Source organism: Euprymna scolopes, chromosome 22 (assembly GCF_053919585.1).
Source record: "Euprymna scolopes isolate OS-2025 chromosome 22, ASM5391958v1, whole genome shotgun sequence".
Lineage (NCBI taxonomy): Eukaryota > Metazoa > Mollusca > Cephalopoda > Sepiida > Sepiolidae > Euprymna > Euprymna scolopes.
In genome coordinates this window covers 19,135,361-19,147,535 of record NC_136503.1, presented here as the reverse complement: position 1 = coordinate 19,147,535, position 12,175 = coordinate 19,135,361, and positions in this window count along the sequence as shown.

Below are 12,175 nucleotides of genomic sequence, written 5' to 3'. Positions count from 1 at the left end.
AATTGATGCAGAATGCGTATGTATTATTATAGAATCAATCCTCTATTTATTATTATATATTACGAGGAATAATTTGCCCGGTGAACTAATTTGAAAAAAAAAGAAGAAAAATAATACAGATAATGTCGTTCATCAAATTCCGTCTATGTTTGGTTACACTATCTCGTCAGCTGATATTTTGGCTTGACGATGAATGCCTTCTGATTAAAATATGCAAACGAAGAAATGATTTGCGGTGATTTTAAATGGTACCTCTTCTTTTATCGTAAATAGAACTCATTAATAAAATAAAATAAAAATAAACTGGTGAAGTACACACGGGGTTAAACAGGAAATTATTCAGGGGATCTTTTGATGTGTAGTCAAATGCTGTACCACTAAGCTATATCTCCAGATTATAATAAATCTGTTTTTTTTTTTAAATAAGAAATGACTTGCTAAGATTTTATCATCTCACTTGGCCTGTGTAATGTAAAATATTCCCCTGTAAAAATTCTTCCTTTGTATCTATAAGAGAGAAAATACTATTCTTAAGATCAGATGTTTTTCGATTTTCGATACTTATCGGATGAATTTCCGTGTGACACATATCTAAGAACATTACCAAACATATAAATGAGCTTTGTGTGAAATTTGCAGGATTCAGCCGATAGATTCAGCAGTCTCGAAACCTGTGAGGAAGAAACTCACACACACAAAGTGACTTTTATAGAATAGTAGAGATTAAGGCAGATTTTTTTTAATTATTGGCAGTGATTTCTCCGATATCTTTTTTGTTAGAATTCTTTCTAGAATAACATACAGAAGAGACACTAAGATGATTGCAAATGTCTTATGTAAACATGTTTCTGTAGCACGAATTGAATGAACACACTCAGGTTATCAGTCCGTCCAGTTTACTACTTAGCCACTGTCATCCTCCGGTCAAATGTAAAGAAAACGCACTGGAAATTATTTCAGGCTGAGCATAAGAAAATGTTATGTTGAAGTTTTTGTCTTCCTAGAACGGAAAGGTCTACAGTCTATTCTCTTCTATTTTTTAATCTATATTTGAGGAAACATACAGTGAGTCATACCTTCCTTTCTATTCTGAAGAGTTAAGCTAACTTCATAATCAGAAAACACCTCCCCCAACCGAGATATACGTGTGACTGGGAATAACTCATGAATTTAATATTCTCGTCATGTCATTCCCATGAGTATTAGCTAGATGATCCAATTGCCCTACCACAGGACTCGAACACAGTACAGCGGGTCCAGATTCAAAAACGGAAAACATTAGATGACACCAGTGTTTAGTTTTATACTGTTAGTATTACATGCTTAGAGGCACCCTAAGAAGAATTTTTTACGAGTTCTAAATAATAGGCATACTATTAAAAATATTAGGCATACTATTAAAAATATTAGGCATACTATTTATAATAAGACAAATAAATAAGGCAAAATAAATTGTGTAAGAATAAAAATAGCGAATAAGATAAATATTTTAAGTCTGTTATTTTTCTTACATTAATAGATTTCTACTTTTCTTTATTACTTTATTGGTGAAAATACATAAAAGAATTTCTCCCCCCCTCTCTCTCTCTATATATATATATTATATTATATAATATACTAGGTTGATAAAAAGGTTATTGCGGAATTTTAAATTTTGATTTCAAATGATGCCTGTAAAATGTCTGAAAACTTATTTAAGTAATATATATATATATATATATATATATATATACATATATATATATACATATATATATATATATATATATATATATATATATATTATATATGTAAGGGGCTCCTTCAATATTTGACAGACTAGGGTTACCCATGAAAGGGGTGCCTGCGCGTGAAATTTTTTCCGCAGGAGGTGCGCAAACTCCAACCACACCTCTCCTAAGTGGATATTGTTAAATACCAGTAGCAAGTGAAGTGTATCTACAGGACGACTGGAAACAAATGCCGGGATAAGCGGAGATATAAGCGGACACACACACACACACACACACACACACACACACACACACACACACACACACACACACATATATATATATATATATATAGGAAGCGCAATTTTCCTCTCTGGACTAAACTAACGTAGGTTGACAATAACAGATGACATAAAAATTTATTATGTTTACACCATTAGCCATTACCTTATTTGTCTATAGAACGCATTTACATACACATTATTACGTGTTATTAAAACATTACATGTATTTCGAGGAGCGTCATGTTTTTCATCGTCGTAACCTACGGAGGAAGTAGTAGATTTTCACCACCTCTTTCACAAGTCCTCTTACGCCTCCATTCCACACCGTGTACATTTATACACAAGTTATAGATACTCTGGTTACATCGTTCTTAACATATTCATAAACTTATAGCCCAACCATTAAATTCCCGTCCCTTCGGGTCGATATCAAAGTGTAGTATCTGTTCTTCAGATCTACACTTCAATTTCTTGTTCTCTTCCAGTGGAGGAGAAATCCTTCACGATGGAGACAATTTTTATTTTTGTTCCTTTTCTCCACATTAAAAAACGACCCTGGTGTCTAACTCTGTCCCGTAGGGAGGCATTGTAAATAGGAACCATTAAATTCCCGTCCGTCTATTCGGAATATAATAACTTCTCCCTCATAACAATCCTATCCTGGTTGGCTTATATCATACCGATCTCTTATTCAAGAATATTATTCTAAACACTAAAACGAACACTCAATCAAGCCGCTATCCAATATGGCGACTACCGATAGAGGAGACCAGATTTTTACAAGTAAAGCGGTTACTGCGCTTCAACGGAGTTATTTGCTTCTCAATCCCGACCCCTCTCTATCTTTTTTCTCTCTTTCTTGTCCTCTCTAAATGTCATTAGAGGGAGATAGAGAAAGTGAGAGAGGTAGAGATAGAGAAATGGAACCGAAGCGAAAGAAACAGAGTGAGAGAGAGAAACAGTGAGCTACAGAGAGAGATTAAATCATCGTATCGGCAGAGAGAGAGAGAGAGAGAGAGAGAGACAGACAGACAGACAGACAGACAGACAGACAGACAGACAGACAGGGATAGATATATACAGAGAGAGAGAGAGAGAGAGACAAAGAGAGACAAAGAGAGATTAAATTATCGTATCGGCATATAGAAGGAGAAAAGCTATATTTTTTCTTTATTATATACTTTTTTTTCAGTTGCATGTTTTTTTCTTTTTCTTACGATGATATCTAAAATTATTGAAAACGAGTATTACAGTTACAAAAACATAATAACTGATAAATACACGAAAGAGCCGAAGCGGAAGAAACAGAGTGATATATATATATATATATATATATATATATATATATATATATATATATATATATATATATATATATATATATATATGACTTTTCCCTGCGGTAGATCCCTTTAAATATTCAATATCAGTGTTATTTTTTATCTTATGTTTCTGCGAAATTTAAATATCTCCATTTCTTTTTATCAACATTTTTTTCTTAGCAAATTCGTTTTAATTCTAAGAAAACAAAACTTAACTACTTTGTGAGAAATATACTTTCGTCACTGATGAGTTATTTTGTGTGTGTGTGTGTCTGTCTGATTATTCAGAATATATATAAAACAAAAGTATATTATAAATATTGAAGAATTAATATTTATAAAGTAATCTCAACCAGATGTAAAAGCTCAATAAAACCAAATATGAGATAGAGCTTATTTTTTTCTGCAATTTCCGTTTTAGTTTTTAAATATTCCTATCTATCAATTATCTCAAGCTACTTACAAATTCATCTTCTGTATGTATATTTACTTATATTTTACTATATGCATTTACTTACATACTTAATTTCTTTATCCGGAATTTGCAGATACCGGCCATCCTCTCCCCTTATTTTTTTTAAATTTTATATTTTATATTTATTTTTTGTTCTTTATTTTTTCTTTATTTTTTATTTTTTATTTATATCTTTATTTATTTAATAATTAATTAATTAATTAATTTATTTTTTCCAGTTAGTGTCTTTTCATTAGTCTTGCTGACATTTTCTTGAGTAATAACCAGTATATTTCAGTTGCCCTCCTTTTTGCCCTATATTATTCGCGCCCTTTTACGTTATCCTGTCTGGGTCATTTTGACATCTGCTTTTCTAATTTATATTTAATTCTATCACCATTTAATCTTTATTTCTCTTTCTCTCTCTTCTTCTTTAATGATTTTGATTAAAAACATATCTTATTTTTCTTTTATTATTATTGGAATTTTTTCCCTTTTTTCTTGTACATATTTGTTAATTATTCCAAGGATTTCGGTCTTTTGGATTATTTTGGACCATCTTCCAATCACGCGATTTCCTTGGATTTTACTTGTGCGAATGGAAAATTCAATTAACTTTCTTGGACTTACATTTTTGGATTTTACGTCATTGGATACCTTACCTTTTACCAGAATATCCATTCACGAGAAATCACCTTTTTCCTCACCATGTTCCCTCTGCTTCACTTTTTGTTATCAAGTAAGATCTTTGACTAACTTGCAGTTTCATCAAATACTTTTGTATGCAAAATCCGATCCCGCATTTTGCTAATTCCTACCCTTTGCTGAGAAGGAAAGTATTTCTTCGAAACTCCGCGGATTAAGAACTATCCACTTATTAAGTGTTTCCTTTTCAGATTAAATATATATAAATCGCATTGAAATTTTGCGGAAATAAGTAGTTATCAAGATATAAAAAGTTGTATTATGCACTGTACTCTTTGGCGGCCATCTTTTTACGCGCACACGCGCCATAAACAAATGCACGCGCGTAAAAGATGGCCACCAAAGAGTACAATGCATAATACAACTTTTTATATCTTGATAACTACTTATTTCCGCAAAATTTCAATGCGATTTTCGTATTCAGCATAGTCGAAAAACCAATGTAAGTCGTATTTTAAAAGAAAATTGAGGAGGTGGACCTAATCTAAAAATTTACCAATAATTTTCCATCCCGTACGCCTCCCGATACATTGCTTCGTCAACATGCGACCATTTTATATCTCCCGAAGACACTTCCGTATTTAGAAAAAAAAATGGGTGACCGATTTACCAGAACGTGGTAACTAAAAAGTGAGTACCCCTTTCAAATGTTAAAATTATTTTTTTTTTCAATTTTTTTTCATAGCTGGTTAGTGTTCAATCGATAATAATCCAAATTTAACTTAAAATGAGCACCCACTTTCTGGCCACCTGAGGAAAGGGCATTTATTTTCGTGTTTATTGGCTTAAAGGTTTTTAGACAAGGCAGTTTGGTATGCGAGTGCATATTTAACAGTTTTCGTTTATGCTCACGCGTAGCAAAAACAAAGGATACGTCTGTGAAATGGAAAATAGTCCCAGAGTTCATGCAAAAGAAATAAAACAAAAGATTTTTAGCCAAGTAACACACAGAAAAAAATAGCATACATTTTTTTTCTATCGAATTCACTTGCTGTTTTTATTGAAAACTATTTTCCTCCGGATTTTTGATATAATTATCCATTAAGGGCCATGCGTCTCACCTTCGTATATAACAAACTTTTTTGTAGATTTCGGTGTGCTAAAAACGAATCTGCAAACCGTTTCCGTCGCAAAAAAATAGTTTTTATGATATGAAGAAATTACTTTTTCGAAAAGTGGGCGATCACTTTTCCATGTAAATTTAACTTAAAATGAGCACCCACTTTCTAGCCACCTGAGAGAGGGGGGATTTTTTCCCATGTTTATTGGCTTTCGTTTATGCTCACGCATAGCGTAAACGAAGGCTACCTCTGTGAAATGGAAAAGAGTTCAGCGATTATTACCATGCAAAAGAAATCCAAGAAAAAACTTTTTAGCCAAGAAACACACAGAAAAATACCCCTCTCTCAGGTGGCCAGAAAGTGGGTGCTTATTCTAAGTTAAATTTACATTGAAAAGTGATCACCTACTTTTCGAAAAAGTAATTTCATGAATATCATGAAAACTTTCTTTTTGCTACGGAAACGGTTTGCAGATTCGTTTTTAGCACACCAAAATCTACAATAAAATATTTCGTTATATACGAACGTGAAACGGGCCTTAAAGTAAAATAATACCGGATTTTTTGGAGCAGATTTGCCGTTTAGTTGTACAAATATCCTCAAACCAGGTAATCACTAAAAGGGACTCTTAAAAGTCGTCACCTGTATCGAGCAAAAGTTTAAAACCACCGATTATATGCCAGCCTACGTCATGGTAACATATATTGAGTGAGTTCCTAACAGTATTTTGTATAGTTTTTTAGTTTAAACTCATTTTCCTAAAATTTCCCCAAACTTAACGTGTTTGATACAGTCTGCCGCCATTTGTATATTTCAGATATACCGATAAACATTGAATGTTTTTGAACCGATTATACATTACATAAAAACACTAAAATCTTATCCAGTTAGGTAGAACATTTACTTTTCTTGCCTTTGATAACATTTATTTGTTATATATTTATTTTTTGACAACTTCTTTGTATCTGTGTTTAGTAATATAAACCCTTTTCATTTAATGTAACGTTTAGTCGGCTTGAAAAACAGTGTTTATCGGTGTATTTGAAAGCTACAAATGGTGGCGGACACTGTTGATTACTTTAAGTTAGAGAAAGTGAGTTAAAACTAAAAAACTATACAAAATACTGTCAGAGACCCACCGATTATGCCAGCCTATGTCATGGTAACATATAATCGGTGGGTTTCAGACACTGTTTTGTATAGTTTTTAGTTTTCAACTTACTTTCCCAAACTTAACGTATTCAACAGAGTCCGCGATCATTTCTGTTTTTCGAGCCGATTAAACATTTTACATTACATAAAAATACTAAACAATTATCCAGTTAGGTAGAAACGTAACTTACCTTACCTTTGCTTTCATTTATTTGTTTTTGGACAACTTTTTCGAATCTGTGTATAGTAACCCCCCCCATCACCCAAATATTAATTACTAACTCACATTTTTGTATACAGAAAAATACAAAAAAAAAAAAATACAAAAAAAAGAAACAAAAAAACACTAAAATCTTATCCAGTTAGGTAGAACATTTACTTTTCTTGCCTTTGATAACATTTATTTGCTATATATTTATTTTTTGACAACTTCTTTGTATCTGTGTTTAGTAATATAAACCCTTTTCATTTAATGTAGCGTTTAGTCGGCTTGAAAAACAGTGTTTCAACATTTTTGCTACGTTCGGCTTCATCCACTGATTGTTGGTCGAGTCCACACCATGAATGATTGACAGAAACTCCCGAGAATCAAGATCAAATTCTGCAAGAGTACTATTTTTTTTCATTTTCGCCTTCTTTTTCACTTTTTGGAGTGGATTGCTGTACTAAGAATATAAGAAACATGCATTTTCTCTTTTTATTAAATTTTTCCATTGCACCAAATTGAGCCACTGCAACGCGTAGCAGGGTACAGCTAGTATATATATATATATATATATATATATATATATATATATATATATATATATATTCTGAAACAGCTGTTATATATATATATATATATATATATATATATATATATATATATATATATATATATATATACAATATTTACAATTTAGATGTCAAGATAGAGCCGACTGAGGGACAGCATGAATAGCTAGTTTTGATTGTACTTCTATTAAAGATCTTATAGATTTTGTTGGTGGGTGGAAAATGTTTATCTATTAAGGAGAAATAAGTGTCATTAAACAAATTATTTAAAAATTACCTTAATTATTGTTAATTATCTTAAATTTCTCCTGAAATTTAAAATTTTTTAATTTTTTGAAAAATTAATAATTCTTTTAAAGTTTTATTTATTTATTATTTATTTATGTTTTATATTTTATCTTTATTTTTATTTCAATTTGATCCTAAATAATATTTAAATTAATATATTCACTTCCACTATTTCTCTCTCTCTCTCTCTCTCTCACACACACACACACACACACACACACACACACACACACACACACACACACACACACACACACACACACACACACACACACACGCTTTCTTCCTTCCATAATCATAATCTATTGGCGTCGATATTTACGTTATGTTTTTAAACTTTGAAACTCTGAGTCTTAAACGCTCGTTTAACGTTTCTTTCTCTATTTGTTCACTTTGCATTGTTTTCAGTTTTTAAATTGTCGCTGATGAATTTGCGCTGACTGTTTCCAACCTCTTATGGTTGATTCGGCGTAATGAAACCAATGGTACGACTTTGAAATATGTATATATAGTGTCGTAATAAATATTGTATCTTCAACTCTCACATCCACGATCGAGCACTTTATTGGATGTTTTTCATCACCGCCTGACACGCTATATATATATATATATATATATATATATATATATATATATATATATATATATATATATAATAAATTCCACAGCCAAACAACGTCGCAACCCACAAGAGCCATGACAGTCAAAGAACCGGAAGTCCAAGACATATATATATATATATATATATATATATATATATATATATATATATATATATATATATATATATATATATGTGTGTGTGTGTGTGTGTGTGTGTGTGTGTGTGTGTGTGCAACAGCAGTGAATTAGTAGCAACATTAGTCGCTGAAGCGATGTGATTGCTATGGAAACCAGCCATAAGAAAACGTCGCTCACCTACGTAATTTTTTAAAAAATTTTTTAATACCAGTAAATTCATTTATTGAGATTGTCGGACTGACTTCCTAATCTTGGTTGCTATAGTCACAACGTTTCGGCCGTTTTGCCCTCCGGCCTTCATCAGTAAATTCATCATAACTTTTGTTTTACTCAACGAAAAGTGAAAATTGTTTTCACAATATAGCTGAGAAGGTGATCTAAAAACTGTAATAATTGTTAGAAATTTGGTCGAAAAATTAGTGAGCGGTAAAATTGTAAAGTAGTTCTAAATTACTAACATTTCCACTTCACCATATATTCAATCACTACTGTGCTTGAATAATATATATATACACGTTCTTATGCATTTATATATAAAGATAATTAGATATAAATATAATAAATGCTATTAATTCGAACTAGCATTTAACAACGTTACATTAGAATTATGCTAATTGCATATCTCGAAAGGATTATTATGCATAATTTATAGAGACATGGCAATGTAGACATGAACATCTGTTCCTCCTACGCTTTATAACACCATGTTTTGAATTGCTAAAATTAATTACTAGATTAGGCAAAATAAAATAAGTAAATAAAAAGTAAAAATGAATTAACAATAAATGAAAACCAATATAAATAAATAAATAAAAATAAAAATAAATTAAGCAAACAAATAGAAAATAAATAATACATTCATAAAATAATTAAATAACAACGCAGTTGCAAAGAATTATACCCCTGTTTACACTGTATAAACACAACCAATCAACCAGTTTCACCGGATTTATATTTTCACACGTGCCCTATACTAACATATATAAATAAATAACCACATCGCAGAAACCAATCAGGCAATCTTGAAAACACAATGCAACAAGCCGTTTCTTATCACACTAGAATTTGCGTAGGCTTTATAAATCATAATAATTACTCTTTCTAATGCAGGGTGTTTTTAGGGGTATCAACGTTTAAATTGGTGACTCTATTTTCTTTAATCGAACATTTGAAAACTATTAAATATTTTGAGTTCAAGTTAGTTTTGCAATTCATCATATTGTTTAAACAAAACGGAGTCACAGTTCACACAGCGCGCAATACGATCAAATTACTGCGAGAAACATTTGATGAACGAATAATTTTATGAAATATATCTGTCAACTTTCCACATTGTTAATGCAATTTAATTCCTATTAGATTATTTTCTTTTGGGAATATGTAAAGTCCCATGTCTACGCTGATAAATCAGACACAATAGACCAATTGAAAGACAATATTGAACGCATTATTGCCGTAATACAGCATACATTAATGCGTAGAGTTGTGTAAATAGGACCTTTAGATTACGCTATATACGCAGGGGCCAAAATTGTATTGAATTATAATTTCAAAAAGGAATCTTTGAAATAAACCATTTTTTTGTATAATAAAAATAGTTTTTTTGTGATTTATTTTTATTTGGAGTTCATCACCGCTAAAAACATCCTATACATATATAAACTAATACAACTATTTGTGAATACACGGCTAAACCTTTTTTATACTTTGCTTGTTTGTTTCTTAAGTTGTTTGTTTGTTTGCTTGTCATCATGCACACGGGGTGATGTCACAAAAAGAACAAATGTCATGAATGAGGAGAAAAGCACAAGAGAAACTTTGCGATAGAAATACTGTAAATAAGTTAGAGAGAAATATAGCGTTAGGATACGATTAGGAATATCTCCAGTATTAAAAAATCCATATACATTAGGAAATTTACTTTATGTATTAAAATCAAAGAGAGGAGATATAACATATGAGAAATATTTAGAATCAAGTCTCCCCTTACTGTTATTTCAGATCATTTGGAACCATAACCTCTCCTCTAGAAAGGCCAGAGGTTTTAGGGGAATATCAGATATTTTGTAATGCATAGGCAAAACTAAGAAAACAGATGACTATGGTTGAAAAATTTTATGGCTGTAAAAAAGTAGCAAAAATAGGCTTTGGATGATGGATGATCCCGACATAAGGGCAAATGTCACGTAGCTCATTACACACAATTCAAGCCATTACTTTTCCACTTCTATTTGTTAAATTCTGATCAAGAGTCCGTGAGATTTAGAACTTATACAACTGCCAAAAATAGTAACACACACACACACACACACACACACACACACACACACACACACACACACACACACACACACACACACACACACACACACACATATATATATAAATTGCCAAATAGTAACACACACACACACATATATATATAAATATATATATATATATAAATTGCCAAAAATAGTAACATATATATATATATATATATATATATATATATATATATATATATATATATATATACAAGCAAAAGTACCTGTCGTTGACTGGGTTCAAAAACAGCCTACAGACAATGGACTCTGATTTATGAAAGTATTAAAGGAAGGATTGTAAATTTGAGTTGAATTTGGGGGTATAAAAACCAAAGCAAAATACGATGAAAGTAAAAATAAAATAGATAAACCCCATAATTTATTATACCATACTTGTTCACACTGAAACACTTATCACACTATTCTGTGGATCTATATTAAAAAAAACATTGTTAAACTTTGTGACATATTTCCATTCTATAGAGGTCAGGTGCGAACGAACATCCCATAATTATATTATACCATATTTCTCCAAACTGAAACATAATTATCAAAGTATACTTACGCAGATAGATATGAAAAGTCTTTATTAAAGTTTGTGCCTATTTCCATTCTATGGAGGCCAGGCGCGAACGCAGACCCCACAATTTTATTATACCATCCCTATTTAAGTGAAAACATACTTATCAAAATATTATTATGTACATCTGTAGCAAAAACACTTGTAAACGTTTTTTTTTATTTCCATACTTTGTGGACCAGGCGCGAACGCAGCCCCCACAATTTTAATGAACCACTGTTCTGCCAGATCAATCATACCCATTCCTGTGTCTCGATACATCTTCTATCATTATATGCAATCAGTTTTTAAAAATAGTCAACCATATAGGAGCATATTCGTGACCAGACACACACACACACAAACAAACACACACACACACACACACACACGCGCGCACACACACATTCAGCTTTATATTATATGTATATATATAGATATAACTATATAATTTAAATGAGAAATTTGAAAACTTTGAAGTGTCGAAAATATTCATAAAATCATTTTTATTTACTTTTTTTGTTCGTGTAAGTCCAATATTTCGCTAAAAATATCATCATCAGGGTAAGAAGTTCGGTCTGTATATTTGTTTTTCTTTGCTTCATGTTGGTGTTATGGAGGTGGTAATCCCTCGGAGTAGGAGAGAAGAGAAATATACGCGTTTTCCGGCAGTTTCACATGTGTTTTCCTCCAGCTTCGAACGGGAAATAAAGTAAAAGATGGTCACACACACTGTAGAAGACACTTATTTTGAATAAAATTTAAATGAGAAATTTGAAAACTTTGAAGTGTCGGAAATAATGATAAAATCATTATA